The sequence below is a fragment of the Pan troglodytes genome, chromosome 22, assembly GCF_028858775.2.
Source record: "Pan troglodytes isolate AG18354 chromosome 22, NHGRI_mPanTro3-v2.0_pri, whole genome shotgun sequence".
Lineage (NCBI taxonomy): Eukaryota > Metazoa > Chordata > Mammalia > Primates > Hominidae > Pan > Pan troglodytes.
This window is the reverse complement of record NC_072420.2, coordinates 33,812,721-33,828,019: the sequence shown is the minus strand read 5'-3', so window position 1 is coordinate 33,828,019 and position 15,299 is coordinate 33,812,721. Positions and strand designations below refer to the sequence as shown.

At 47.0% G+C, this 15,299-nt stretch overlaps 1 long non-coding RNA gene across 1 annotated transcript; it reads left to right on the top strand.

Annotated features, from left to right (window-relative positions):
- The first annotated feature begins 434 nt into the window (after positions 1 to 434).
- Positions 435 to 14,587, top strand: LOC107970126 (uncharacterized). The gene is made up of 3 exons (XR_001712467.4): positions 435 to 548; positions 9,547 to 9,784; positions 11,443 to 14,587. It is a non-coding gene; the product is annotated as an uncharacterized LOC107970126 (long non-coding RNA).
- Positions 14,588 to 15,299: the final 712 nt, after the last annotated feature.

Below are 15,299 nucleotides of genomic sequence, written 5' to 3'. Positions count from 1 at the left end.
TCCCATCGGATATAAGATGTGATTGGTCGGCTCACTGACCTGTTTATATTTGTTTATATATTTTTTACTCACCGAGGGTCTCCCTGCAGGGGTCGGTCTTCGAAAGAAGATCCAATGAGGACTCAGAGTGTTGGTACCCAGGCTTGGAAAGGTAAGGCCCCTCTGACAGTTTCTCTACCTCAGCTTTTGTTTTCATTGGTCAATGCCGACATCATTTGGGATGAGTCACTCCTTTGATGGCAGCTTCCTCAGGGTACTGGGCTCTGCACCCAGTGCCCAGGGACCCTGGTTCTGGTTGGCTGGCCTCTGTCAGCAGTTTCCTGCTTGCCCTTGGGTGAGTTGTTTGCCTTGAATGGCTTCTGGGTGATTTTGTATAAGAAAAAATCTCTTTCCCCTTTAAGGCATATAAGAACTTTGGTCACAAGGCAAAACAAAGGAAAGCTCTATTTGTCAGTGGCTGGGTGGAGGGCAGGAGGACACCCGGGGCCTGACCTGAGCACAGCAGGACCTTGCTATCCCACCAGACCGGAGTACACAGGCCGCATGTGGTAAGAAGGTTTCTCCCCACCCGACTGGCCCCAAATATGAGAAGAGAGGTGGGGCAGGAAAGCTCTTCCTTGTTTTGGTGTGAACTTTGTTCATAGAGCCAGGGTCACCTGGGAGCTGGCTCTGGGCATGGCGGGGACCCCATGACCCCATTCTCCTCATTCTCTGGCAAACTGCCACACAGTGATAAGTTTCAGAACCATAAAAATGTGGCCAGAAGCAAGGATGTGGGCCCAGAGTGTCCCCAGAGCCACCACATTCAAGATGCAGGAGGGTTTTTACCTAGTTCTGATACCCCAGAGGAGGACAGAGTCCAAAGCCAGCTTATCCTTTTGGGTCACTCATCTCTGCTCAGAGGCCAGAGAGGACAGACACAGCCATCTCGATTGCACAGAGGCTGGGGAGGGGTGAGAGGCTCTGTCTATGGGGCACCAACTCTGCGTGCGGTTAGACATTCAGCACGAGGCATAAAGCCTGTGTCTATGACCCCCTCTGCTGTAATGACGGGGCATTCCTTCAACAGGGAGAATTTGTGTGGGACACTTTTACTTCTTGCCAGGCCCATCTTATAAGTTATTGTTTCATCAGTGTGTTCATATTATCTGTCCTGAATCTTTTCCTATTTATTAAGAAATTTTACTTCTGCACTTGTGGAAAGTTTATTTTTTAAAAAACTTTATCAACTATCTTGACCCTTAAACTGTAAAGATTTCCAAAATGGAAAACATGAGAGAGAGGGGAAAGTGAGATCTCATTTATTCGGGAAATATTTTTCTGAATACTCCATAAAACGTTCAAAAACATGGAAGGAGGGCTGACTTAAGAGTCCAAAAAGTTGGATTCTAATCCCGGTCTCACTTTTCTAGCTGTGTGACCTTGGGCAAATTACTCAACCTCTCTGAGCTTCATTTCTTTCTCTATGGAAAGGAGAGAATAAGATACGCTTCATTTCGTATATTATCCAAATTAGCGTGTGTGAAAGAATTTGTCAAAGGTAAGAGACTGTATGTAGGTAAAGCACTGGTATTAGTAATAAAAACAAGATAAACGTACAAAAATGACTTGGGTCATGGTTGCTATGACTTACAGCTGATAATAAAGTAGCTATGGGAAAAAAGTCATGTACTTTCTAGATCACAGACAAATACAATTATATTTTAGTCACAGAAAATAGAGCCAAACATTCCACTGGCCCCAGGGTCCCTCTCCACCTGCGAGGTGGGAGGACAGCGTCTGGTCAGCTCAGGGCCTTTAAGAGCAGTGCTGACCAATTGGAAGGCAGAAGAGTCTCTTTCCTCAATCTCATTGGTTGCTAGAGGTGTCAGTCATGGCCTGCCCACCCACCACCCCATAATAGGCTTAAATGGCTGCTGTCTATACCACCTGCTGATAATTTTTGACTGGTTTTCCTAACTTGAAAAGATGAGTGGGACCCTCTAAATTCTTCTTGTGGGGATTGGAATTGGAAGAGTGAGAGAATCAGTCAAGTGAAGGCAGGTGATACTGCAAAAGGACATGTAGGGTGCAGGGTACGGTGGCCCATGAGGGCCATGTGCGAATTGCAGGAGTGGAGCCAGGAGGATGGAAGAGGAACCCAGAAAGAAATGGAAACACTATCCGGTGAAAGCAGCGGGGGAGGCAGGGGTGTCTCAACACTGAAACCAGCTCCAGCTTTGCCACAAACTGCCCCGGGGAGGGGAGCCCTGCGTCCTTGGCAGGAGACGCCATCCCATGGGCCAGGGTCACCTGGGAGCTGGCTCTGGGCATGGCGGGGATTTTTTTTTGTAGATTTAATGCCGTCTTGTTTAAATAACTGCCTGTTTCTGCCTCAGCATTTACAAGGGAACCTGCCTTTGTTCCATGGCCATAGATCCTACCCCAGTCTGCCGTGTTGAAAATGCAGATCGGGGTGTGGGCCGAGAGTGTGGCTGCTGAAGCACAAACCCCCCTGTTGCGGGGGTAACTCAAAACCCGAGCCTACCTGGGTGGGTCCCTGAATCCTCAGAAATACAGACTACACCATGCTGTCCCTTCTGCGTGAAGGGCAGTGGATAAATAAATTAGTTGTATAATAGTAATATAAATATTATTATAGCAACAATAACAAAACAATAGCTAGATTCATACTGCCTAGTATGCAGTAGACACCAGGCTCTGTGTTGTTTTACATCAGCCCTGTGAGGTAGATAATCCAAGAATTTTACAGAGAAGGAAACTGAAGCCCAGAGATACTAAGTAGCAAAGTTCCCTAGCCAGTAAGTGTAGAGCTGGCCATAGTCGAACCCCAGAGCTCAGCTCTTGAGCACTACATTAGATGGCTTGTATTGTTGCAGAACCAACAAATCACAAACAATTAAAACCCCACAGATCGGGTAAGTCAAATCACTCAGCACTTCCATATTATATTTATTTTAGCCACAGACTTCTTATGCCATGGTAAGTCCCTTAAGGGAAGGGATTAGTTTTTCTCTTTGGCCGTAACTCCCTCAGCCTTTGGCGTCAACACCTTCTCACAGTGGGCATCCAGGAAGTTTTGCTGGCCAGCTCTTCTTTCCTGCTCCCTTGTAAAGTTCATGTCCCCTATGCCAAGGAATATCAGCAGCCTGACAATGAACAGTGACCGGGAAATGTATTTTTTAACTTGTGGTACCCATGGTACTTTAAAGTCCAAAAGGATTATGACTTTTTGGTTTTAAAAAACACAAATACCACCAAAGGGAATTCTATAAAAACGAAATCCTCCTCTTTTCATCTTCTGGATGGCGTGGCATGCATTCTTCTAGATAATTCTATTTTTATTTTTACTTTTTTGACACAGGTTCTCACTCCATTGCCCAGGCTAGACTGCAGTGGCACAATCATGGTTCACTGCAGCCTCGACCTCCTGGGATCAGGTGATCCTCCCACGTCAGCCTCCCAAGTAGCTGGGACTACAGGCATGCTCCACCGTGCCTGGCTAATTTTTGTATTTTTTGTAGAGATGGGGTTTTACCACGTTGCCCAGGCTGGTCTGGAACTCCTGGGCTCCAATGATCTGACCACTTTGGCCTCCCAAAGTGCTGTGATTATAGGTGTGAGCCACTGTGCCCAGCCTCTTCTAGACAATTTTATATAGAAACATACAGATATAGATGTAGTTATAGGGCATGTTATCCATACGGCTCCCCATCATTCTTTTTAACCGATGCACTGTAAGTTATTCAAACAGTGCTCTATTGATGGAAAATTAGGTTATCATGTTTCATTTTTGGGAATAATATAATCAACCCCCTTGTACATATGTTCTTGCACACTTTGAAGGAATAGCTCAGTAGCATATGGTCCCAGAAGTAGAATTCCTGGATCAGAGGGTGTAAACATTTTACATGTTGGTAGAGACTATCAAATTACTCTCTACAAAGGTTATTTTAACCTGCTTTGCCACCAACAATATATGAGAGGATTTGACCTTGCCCTCACATCCAAAATGTGTATTTCTAAGTTTAATTGGATTCGCATATGTCCTTAGCTGGACTTCTTATAGGTCCCAGATTCCCAGGGCTGCATTTGTTTGCATGGTTGACTGTCACCCTGGGAGCAGTTTTCCTGCTGAAATTAACCAGGATTGATGGAAATAATACAATGTCTGCAACAGCTTCCACATTTAAGCATTAAGGCAAAACCAAAATGAAACAAGCTAACAAAACAGAGGTGGAGATTTGTGAGTAAACAGTGAGTGTTTTGCATTCTTCCAAAAATATAAAGTCTAGAAGGTTTTCCATATGGAAATTTCCACTAGCTTTGATATCCTGGGAATACTTTAAATTTCTACCGAAAATGTCTGGAGGAGTTATATAGATGGTAACTGAAGCCATATCGTCATGTCCTGTTAAATTGATTTACATACCTATCACAAAGTTTGGACTGCCAAGGGCCCGTAACTCAGTTTACAGTTGGTTAAATATGGCATTTGTGATTTTTTTTTTTTTTGAGACAGAATCTCGTTTTGTCACCCATGCTGGAGTGCAGTGGCAGGATCTTGGCTCACTGCAACCTCCACCTCCTGGGTACAAGCGAGTCTCCTGCCTCAGCCTCCCGAGTAGCTGAGATTATAGGCACACATCACCACGTCTGGCTAATTTTTGTATTTTTAGTAGAGATGGCGTTTCACCCTGTTGGCCAGGCTGGTCTCGGACTCCTGACCTCAAGTGATCTGCCTGGCTTGGTCTCCCAAAGTGCTGGGATTACAGGTGTGAGCCACCATGCCCAGCTGGCATTTGTGACAATTTTATAAAGAGTTGTTTCCCAGGCTCTGGGTCCAGTTTGTGTTCTCTCAACTAACTGGGAAAAATCAGCTTTCATAATTTCAACCAAACAGCTTCATTTCTAGAAACCCACCAGTTGTAAGTGCAAAGATTACTCCTAAATTATTTGCAAGCAATTAAAATCTTGGGATTAATTGGAACTGAAGCAAAAGGAAAGAAATCATTTTAAGATATCAAGCCATCCCTATGACTTTATACTTAAGATACAGCAACTGTGCATTCTCATTTTTTAAAAACAAATGACTATGACTGCTACAGAAATAACAATAGACAATTTTGGCCATTTTCATGCCTCGTGAAGAAAGCTCTACCTCAGAAATAGGAAGAGGATAAGCCCACTAGCAGTGCAGTTTCTAATCCAACTTTGCCAAATAATTTGGCAAGGGTGAATGCTAAATGGTAATAACGATAAAAATGTTACTTTTTTTTTTTTTTTTTTTTTTGAGACAGAGTCTTACTCTGTCACCCAGGCTGGAGTACAGTGGCTCAATCTCTGCTCACTGCAACCTCCGCCTCCTGGGTTCAAGCGATTCTCCTGCCTCAGTCTCCTGAGTAGCTGGGATTACAGGCATCTGCCACCAAACCTGGCTAATTTTTGTATTTTTAGTAGAGACAGGGTTTCACCATGTTGACCAGGCTGGTCTCGAACTCTTGACCTCAAGTGTTCCACCCGCCTCGGCCTCCCTAAGTGCTGGGATTATAGGCATGAGCCACTGTACCCGGCCAATAAATGTTACTATTATCAAGGGTCAATGTTTATTTAAATGAGTGACTGGTATTCTGGAAGCTGTTTTCCCACTGAAATTCCAGGAGTCATAGAAACAATGTTACCATTATCTGTTATCATTATGGTAAAAGCTTCCATTTATTAAACTCTCATTATCTATAAGGCATTATGATAAGCATTTCTTATCTATTTTCCAAATTTAGTTTCTGTGAAGAAGGAAATGTTATCCCTTTTTTACACCTGAGGATGGGTGCTGAGCAGTTAAGTAGTTTGTGTGAGATGACAGGGCTGGCAAAAGTTCACGTAGGAATTCACCCTCCCCTGTCCATCTCCAACAAGGCGCTGCGTGTGTCATATCTCAGGTGGCTCTGGCCGCAAAATGGTCCAATACCTGCTTGCACGGGGAAATCACTGAGGGATCGTATTTTATGAAGCATCCTGTGTGCAAAATGTTTTATGCATAGGGGTGGGTTAGGGTTTCTCGCTCTGAAAAACAAAACAAACAGGAATTGGAACAGGTGGAAGGCTTAAGCCGAGCCAGCTTTTTGGTCTGTTCTTCATCATGTCTCAATTTCTGTAATGAAATTTTCCCACCAAACAGCCATACAAATGCCTTGGTCGTGGAGACTGAATTGGGTCTTTTCCGGAGAATGACACTTCTTCCATTGAAATGGCCCCTTTCTTGGACAGGGTGCTGGAGTGTGTGTGTGTGTGTGTCTGTGTGTGTATGTCTGTGTGTGTGTGTGTATACTTGTTTGCCTCGTGAAGCGGGCATTCAGGTGGCGCAAGGCTGAGAGTGACTTGTTTGGCTATTTGTGAAGAAGCTGGCAAACTTGGGCCTTCTCCCTGGCAGGGAGGAGAAAGGGCCGCTTGTTTCTGAAATATCAGCAAAAAGGCTGGTGCAGGTGGGGCCCCCATCAGTGAAAAGTTGTTGGAAGCAAAGGCTGCAGGTGCTGCCTCGGGAACACGGACGTGTGCTTCCTGGGTAGGGCGCGGGAGAAAGAGGACTGCCAATCGCCAAATAGAACCACACTGTTGTCCCAGGGGTGAATGAAAAAGATGTTTCAGTGCTGTGGACGGATCTGGATGGTTTGCCACGGAGGACAAAAAGTCTCCTATAAAATTCCATTTACATAGTCCTATCTCACTTGGGCTTTTGGTGACCAGATTCAATTGTGCTGGTGTCCCCTGTGCAGTGTGATATCATAGCTTCAGAGGAAGGCTTTATTTAGAGGTCACACTAGTTTGTCCTGGGGATGTAGTCATTTTTTGTGTCACGGACAATGTTTTACTGTGGAGATATGAGCCAGATGGCTCAGCCACTTGCAGTCCGGAGCTAAACAGTGTCTGTATTGTTGGCGAATAAACAGAATCTATTGTTTGCTGCTCATGAAACTCTAGTGCCCACCACTGTTTAGAGATGAAGTATTTAATAAATTGTTAGGTCTCGCTTAAAGAATCTGTAAAACAACATCTCAGAAGGACACAGGCCTCCAAAAATATAAATCTCGTGTGTTCTTAAAAACAGCAAGAACAACAACAACCTTTCTCTCCGGCTTTCTTCCTTCCCCGCCCCCTCCATCTCTTGAGGCCATTCACTCTTACAGTAGTGAAGGCTCTGATTTTGTTTCTTTCCCATGGCAATCCATATGCTAATATGAGCTGTAACCCTTGTGTGGGGCGGTGGGGGGACAACGTGACGCTTGTGCTCGGCCCCCTCCAATTTTCTCACCCCCTCCAAGCCATGGCTACCTATTTGCCAACACTGAACAGAACAGTGGAGCCTTATGGGGTAGCACGTGTGTCACGGAAATGCGGTTTGGGGATGAGCTTCCTCCCTGCTTCCTGAGATGATACTCTGAAGATAAAAGGTGTAGTGTCTGGCAAGCTCCTCTCACATGCTGAATTGGCCTCACTCAGTGGGGAAATCTGCTCACTCACCCCAAACAACAACAAAACAACAACAACAAATAACACCACAGCACAGCAACCTGGAAGGACTGAAAAATATTTGTTTCCTTTTGCAGAATGAGTGTAGAGTGTCACTTTCTGAGCATTTACCACTCTTGGCCTTCCCCATCTTTTTTTTTCCAGCATGCATCTTGTCTTTCTAAATAAAGCACACTTTTCCATTTAACTTCGCCCAGCTGTGGCTGGGTATATTGCAATGTCAGAAGTATTCGTTTCCTGCCTTAATTGCAGCCACAGCCAACCTTGACTGGCAAGGAGAAAGCCACTGACAGGTTTGGGCTGTGTCCAGACCTCCTCAGACTTTCTGTCAGCCAACTGTTTGACAGTATATGCAAATGCATGCAAATGCAGGGACACTGGCCGAACACCTGCAGAAAGTGACCATCTCCACTCAGGCTTGGCCTCCCCTGTAACTGGGGGTTTTGAAATGCTGCTTGGTCGCTTTCTGTCAGTTTATTATGCATTTGTCAGCAGAACGTTGGGCTGATAAAAACACTCCTCTTTGTCCTGAAGAGCCGCAGAGCTCCATGTGGAGCTGCAAGTGCCAGGGCTAGTGGGATGGCTCCTGGCCAGCCCTTGTGAATCCTCCCCTCTGTCTGCAGGACCCGAGCGGCAGCCTCCGAACTCTTGTGGGCTTGCCCGCATGGAGGAAGGCCTTCTGTTTCCCTGGGTGTAAAGATGTAGGCTTGATGGTGGGGCAACAGAGCGAAAGGCTGGCTCTCTCTAGCAGCTGGAACTTGGCGACTTTGAGGAATAATATGTCCTGGATTTTCAAAAGCCAAAGGAAAATCTGCCCGGGCTGTCAGGGAATTGGAAAGGGGGAGAGGGCCCGCCACCTCAAGCAGGAATGGAACTGCCAGCCACACACACCCCCTCCAGACTGTGGGAAGACAGCCAGGTGGCATGACTCCGGCAGCCACTTGCCGCCCGGCCATCTCGGCTCCCATCTGCTTAGGCCTTCTCTCACTTCCCACAACTTCTCTCTTTAAGAGGTGCTAAGACCAGCCCGTCAGCTGCGATTTAAAAGTGTATGTGAGACTTGTGTGTAGTTTTGAGTTTGGCCTTTTTGAAAGTAAGGCAGGTGACCTAAGTATCGGGGCTCTAAGACCGTGAAGATCGGTGGACCGGACCCAGATTCTGGGGTCTTCCTCGAGCCATCAGTGAGGGAGAAGTAAGATAGGGACACTGCATACTGGTGTCCTGTGTGGTCCTTAAACATCGACCACCAGAACCGGGGGAAGCATTTTGCATTTCTTTGTGCAGCCAGGCTTTGGTTCTTCAGAGTAATAAGTCATTTGGGAATGGTTGTGCAAAACAGGTCTTCGAAATCTCCCCATCCTCTCTACTTAGAGGTTGGAAGTGCCTTGAAATCTGGGCAACTTCTTGTGTATTTTTGGGAACCTGAATATACACAACCTAAATATAGGAGCTTGGTGTCTTGAGTATAAATCTATAATCAACTCTGGCAAAATCTGAGGAGTAAGCAGGTATTGCTTGTAATGAAAAACCGGGCTGGGCATGGTGGCCTGTAATCCCAGCACTTTGGAAGGCCGAGGTGGGAGGATCGATTGAACCTGGGAGTCAAGACCAACCTGGGCAACCATTTAGCAAGACCACATCTCTATAAAAAGTAAAAAACTTTAGCCAGGTGTGGTGGTGAATGCCTGTAGTCCCAGCTACTAAGGAGGCTGAGGTGGGAGGATGGCTTGAGTCCAGGAGATCGAGGCTGCAGTGAGCCATGATCATGCCATTGCACTCCAGCCTGGGTGACATAGTGAGACTTTAAAAAACAAACAAACAGCTGATATCAGTGTAGACTGCTGTTCCAAGTCATTTATACTCCAAAATGGATTGTTCTTTGGCCTAAGAATCATTTTGCCATTCATGCAACTAACGTCAATCAAATAATTGCCTACTGTTTCTTGTATATTAAGAGAAGTGAAAAATCATGGTGAAGTCTCTTGAAATGTTTGACCCTGCAGTCTTTTCTCTCTCTAGAAGGAAGAGGCTGATCTTTGGGCTTTCCAAAAGCTGCAGTTCTGGGACCTGGGGGAAAATTGGAGTGCCTGGCTTCCAAGCAGGCATAATGGCTCTCTGCAAGACCAAGTATGTACAAACATCCCTTGAGCAGCCCTGCAAGCCTGATGCTTCACCAATGGGCGCCCGGGCTTCATAACTGCTGAAAATCATGGTGTTGATTATCAGCACAGTGACGGTGCCAGGTGCTGCGGAATCAGTGAGTTTTCTAATTATTGCTTTATTGCCAAGGGAGAAAGAGGGCAGCTTAAACTCAGAAATGTATGTATTAGGTGCCTGTTAAGTACCCACAATGAGCATCTGCTGTTACGGATAAACTGAGGCACAGTGGCATCAATAGAAACAACTCAGGGCATACAGTAGACCAAGGCCATTCATTGCTAGCACTAGGATCCCAAAGCCCAGGTGCCAGTGCCTCCACCTGCCTCCTGTTAAATATATCACACAGTACGTGCAATGAGAAAAACTCTCGCTGGGACCAAATATCCACAGAAAATCGGGGGGATCTGCATCTCAATGATAAAGGTGATTTGAATTAGAAATATAGGAGGCTTCAAAAAGGGACAGAGACGTGATGGAGGAGGCCTCCAATCAGGCCCTCAGTTCCTTTGAGAATCCATGAGACTGATACTGTGTGTGGTTGTCATAACATCACCAAGGAACGAAAGCGGGAATTTCATCAATGGGGATTTTAGACATTTTCCTAACCCCAATGTCTGGCATAAGGGTGATTAGATCCCACTCCTCTGTTCAGAAGGCCAGTGCAATTTCTATGGGTATGGTACCAGTTTTGTTTTACTGATTGGAAAGAGAGTTTGATCATACTAGCTGTAATTCATAATGTATGGGCATCTCTTATGCAAATGAGCCCACTCTTTGCCTTAAAAAAAAAAAAAAGTCCGGAAAGAAATAAAATGCTACATAAATGGGACCGCTTCGTTTCTCTCCTGCTTGTTCTTTCCCTCTTTCTCTCTCTCTCTCTTTTAAAAAGTAAACCGAAGGTAGTTGTATTTAAGCAGCTTTAATGTCCTTTCAGGGCTGCGCACAGGGTTGTGGTCACTCAGGCAGCAGTAACTTTGAAAAAATGACCCGTCTACACCCAAACAATAACAGAATCCCCCTTTTTATGTTGGAAACGCCCACGGCTTTCTGTGCATCTCCAGACTCCCCACGTAGATGCAACTGTTTGACCAGCCTTCTACTGAACAACTTAATTAAGCAAAAGAAAACGTGTCAGTTTCTGCCAACCTCACAAAAACAGAGCTGTGGGGGTAAAAAGGGTCGGCGAATTAACCCACATTCCTGAACGGGTTCACTAAAGCGAGGCCTGGCTTTGCAGCAATGCCAAGGGGAACCGTGCGCTGGGTTGCCATTCAGATTTATCAAGACATATTGTTCTGTAGATCATACTGAACACAATTAAAGCTGCAGTACCTCGGGGGGCTACAGCTCGGGTGTGAGCTTAGCTTAACTTAAAAAAAAAAAATCTTGTCACGACACGGTGCCTACCATTGACATTCTGCACAGTTACAGAGACAAAACAGTTCTATCCGACCATATGAAAACAGCAAGTTGTTTTTAGTTTTTTCCCCTCTTTAGTGTCCCTGCCCTCCCTCTTCCCCTGTTTTCCCTCTCCATGAAAGCACATGCAATATGCAAAGCAACTGTATACTCTGCATGCAATTTGTACTAGCCAGACCCAACCCGAATTTAATCCTTTTTTTTTTTTTCTTTTTGTCCTGAGGGCGGGGAAGTGTCCCAGCCTAAATCCTTCTCTGGAAGCTGGGAAAGCAGAGGCCCCAGGAATCCTGTTTCCTAGCCAATTAAATTTAGTTTTCTTTTTTTCTTTTTTTTCAGGCTTGGATTTTGATTTTGCTTCCTTTATGTGAAGCCAGGAGGGAGCTTAGCGCCCAGCACTCCGTGCCCCACCCCCACCACATCGCAGCCTCCCACAGTCACCAGGAAAAGCGGGGGCTTTCAGCGGCAGCCAGAAGGAATTCAGAAACATCACATTTCATTTCGGGAAGAATTGGATCAGCACCAGTTTGGTGTTGAGGGCATGAGATTGTGGCATTTTTATCCCAAATTTATCCTCCCTTGGTCTCTCTCAGTGTGTGTGTCTGTAGGAAGTCATCGTGTAGCATTATGCTATGAAGAAAGCATCCCACACTTATTCAATTGCATCGTCCCACATTCTGGATCGGGAGACACAGACTCAAGTCAACCTGCAGCTGCCTAATTTTGCAGGGAAGCAGCTATCCTGATGTTTGCAGGTTGGAGGCCTCCAAGTGACACACATCAGGAAGAAATGGGCTCTCCAATCCCAGATGAGCTGAAACACAAATATTTTCTGAGGGAACAGTCAGGAGTCCTATCTTTCTGAGCCCTTTTCGATGCAAGCAACCATTGATGAAGAAGCATTTATGCTTGATACCTATGGCAGGTGTTCTTCGGTGTGGAGATGTTGTCAATGAAAGATTCAAAAGTGGTTCAATTATCAGAAGACCCTATTTGTTTGCTTTTGCCCAGCTTTTGTTTGCTGTGTCACTCAGGGAGAATATAAACAACTTTGGCGAGGTAAGATGGAAAAACATTAGCCGGTACGGAAATGTTCGACGGACAAATGAGAGGACTTGGCAGAAGTTTGGCTTAGAAGATGAATGATAGAGCCCCGGACAGAATGCAATAGTGGCAATAGGCATGCATTCTTTGCAGATGTGCACCGAAGGCTACAGGCTACTGTGTCTTTTTCTTCTGGCTTCTCTCTTGAGCTTCTGACACTGCACAGAAAGTGGGTCGGTCCTCTGACAGGCTTGAAAAATGCAAAAGTTTACCACCAACTGGTGGGAATACATGCAACACATGCATAAAACAGAGAGCATCAGTGGTGAAATGCAGCCTGCAGTTTCTCTCCGATAGTTATCCAGATAGTTCATCTCAAAATAATGATTTTGCCATAAACATACAGATATTGCAGGCAAAAGCCATCACAATTCAAAAGCCGTAACAAGAATGGCTTATTCTTTTAAGGGTTCCTTGTTAACTACAGAAAATGATCCACATGTCCCATTGAGGTGCTCTAAGATCTGGGACTGGCTTCTACGTTTATCTTTTTTGCCGAACAATTCAGACTCCAGAGGGGATTTTTCTTTTTGGTCTGAAGGGTGAAGCTTGTCTGGTCGGCAGCTTTTGCAAACTACAGCCGCTCAGTTGAGCTCATTCCTCTGAGGTCTCTGTGCTGCCCCAAAATGGCTCTTCTGGGCCTGATGGAAAATCTGAGCCAAGCGCTTTAAGTAGACACAATGCCCCAGAGAGACATCCGATCCTCAGGGCGGGTGCACCAGCCACCTGGGCCCCTTACTCTGCCTGTGGTCCCACTCCTGGCCTTTGCTCTGGGATTCCTGCTCTCTGGGATGCCTGGACTTGTCTCCCTCTGTCCCCGGGATAGGAAGCGTCGTCTTTGCCGAGGGCCCAGGGCTGCTCTTTGTGTTTTCAGGGGTTCAAGTCTCCTCTCTACTGCTTCCCTGTAGTATGATCTTAGGCAAATTATTTAACCCCCCCGTACCTCAGTTTACCCACCTGTAAAAATGGGCTAATAGTATCCAACCTCAGGGAGCTGTTGGGAGGCTTAAGTGGGTTAATTTATGCAAAGGACTTAGAACCCTGCCTGGTGCATAGTAGCAATTATTATCTCCCCTGTTAGTCTTTAAACTCCTTCAAGCCTCCAGCATTGCTTTATTTATTGCAGCAAAAGTTCCAGGAGTAAATAATCCCCAGACTGTCTCCCCTCTGTTGGGCATGGCACAGGGCAGGTGTAGACTTGGCTTGCAAACCTTCCTTCTATTGATGTGGGCTCAATACCCTTGGCTTTCCAACCAAGTCAGAGTGCCAGTCCCTGGAAAGATTTCCCATGACAAATGGCAGCAGGACAAAGGCTGAATTCGATAAGACCCTTCTTTCACCTTGTTGGTGCTGCAGGGAGAGGGAGGAGGGGCAAAGACCAGAGGCCGTTAGAGCCCAGGGGGACTTAGAGCTGCCTCACGCCCACCGACCCTCCAACTCCCTCACTCCGCGGTGGGAAATGGGGCTCAGAGACATACAGTGACTCACTCAGGGTCACACAGCAAGGGCTGGGTCTAGAACTCTGTCTTTCACCTCTTGCCTGTTTGTTTCTTCTGGGAACCACCATCACATTCAGATGGCAAGGACATAAGGAACGCGGCATTCAACACAGCCTTAACTTACTCAAATGTTTCCTTTCATGAACTTCAGGCTTAAAATAACCCAGACGGGGTTTAACGTACCGCTGCAATGTAAAGAGACACTGACTACCCCTCTCTCCCAAATGTGCGTGGGTGTGTGTCTTATACACACAAGGACCGTTTGGACACATCTAAGGGTTGTGATACAGCCGGGCAATACCAGAGGGGCAGAGCGACAGCCACGCGCGCAAGGCACTGAACGCCTGGACCCCAACAACCCTCTGCACCCGCAGCCCCAGGCCCTCATCCTTGCTCCCTGGCTGCCCCGTAGCCCACCCGCCCTGGAGCTGCCTAACCCTCGATTAGCGACTGGAAGGTTTCCTAACAAGCCCAAGCTTGATGGGAGCCTCTTGTTGGGTGAAATTTATGACCGGGCACTTCCTCCGAGAGACTTCCCACGTTGAATTGTTGAACGCTTCTGACCTTACCGCCCCAAACAAGGGAAGGGTGGTGAGGGGAGGCGGGGCCGGCGGAGGCTGCGGGGAGAGGGAGGCGCGGCTCAGCCAGATGTCCCGGAGCGGGAGGTGCAGAAGCCGGGAGCGAGGACCTGCGGGCGCCGGAGCGCAGGGACCGGGTCGCCGAGGGCGCACGGCTGTCTGCTGCGGAGGGCGCCACCCAAGTCACCACTGGCGGCAGATGGACCCAAGCCTGGAGTTGGGGTGGTGGGGTGAGAATCCGCCCGGGCCCAGCTTGTCCTATCAGAAACGCCCTCCGAGGAAGGAAAGAATTGCTGAACCTGAGAGAGATGGGATGGGTCTGTTGGTTTCTAGGTCCCTCGTGTGTTTTGTAGACGCTCCTTCGTCTGCAGATGGTATTTGGACAGGCTCCTCTTCCACTATCTACTCTCATCTTAAGCTAAAAGAAAGTCCCGAATCCGTTTCATGGATGGTCACTGCTACTCATTCCTTCCTCCTGCTTGGGGGAAGGAGAGACGCGAGGTGAAGAGGCTCTTGGTTCACAGCTTCCCAAACTTGGCTGCACACTGGAATCACCTAAGGAGTTTAAGAAATATAGTGATCCTGGCTGGGCGCGGTGGCTCACGCCTGTAATCCCAGCACTTTGGGAGGGTGAGGCAGGTGGATCACGTGAGGTCAGGAGTTCGAGACCAGCCTGACCAACATGGAGAAAACCCGTCTGTACTAAAAATGCAAAATTAGCAGGGCGTGGTGGCACATGCCTGTAATCCCAGCTACTCGGGAGGCTGAGGCAGGAGAATCACTTGAACCCGGGAGGTGGAGGTTGCGGTGAGCCGAGGTTGTGCCACTGCACTCCAGCCCGGGCAGCAAGAGTGAAACTCCGTCTCAAAAAGAAAAGAAAAGAAATATACTGATGCCGGGTCCCACTCCCCCAGGAGTGTGATTTAATTGATCTAGGATGAGGTCTGGGCATCCGAGTTTTAGAAGCCCTCCTGGTGTCCTAATGAACCAGCTCTCCACAGCCAGCCTGACATGA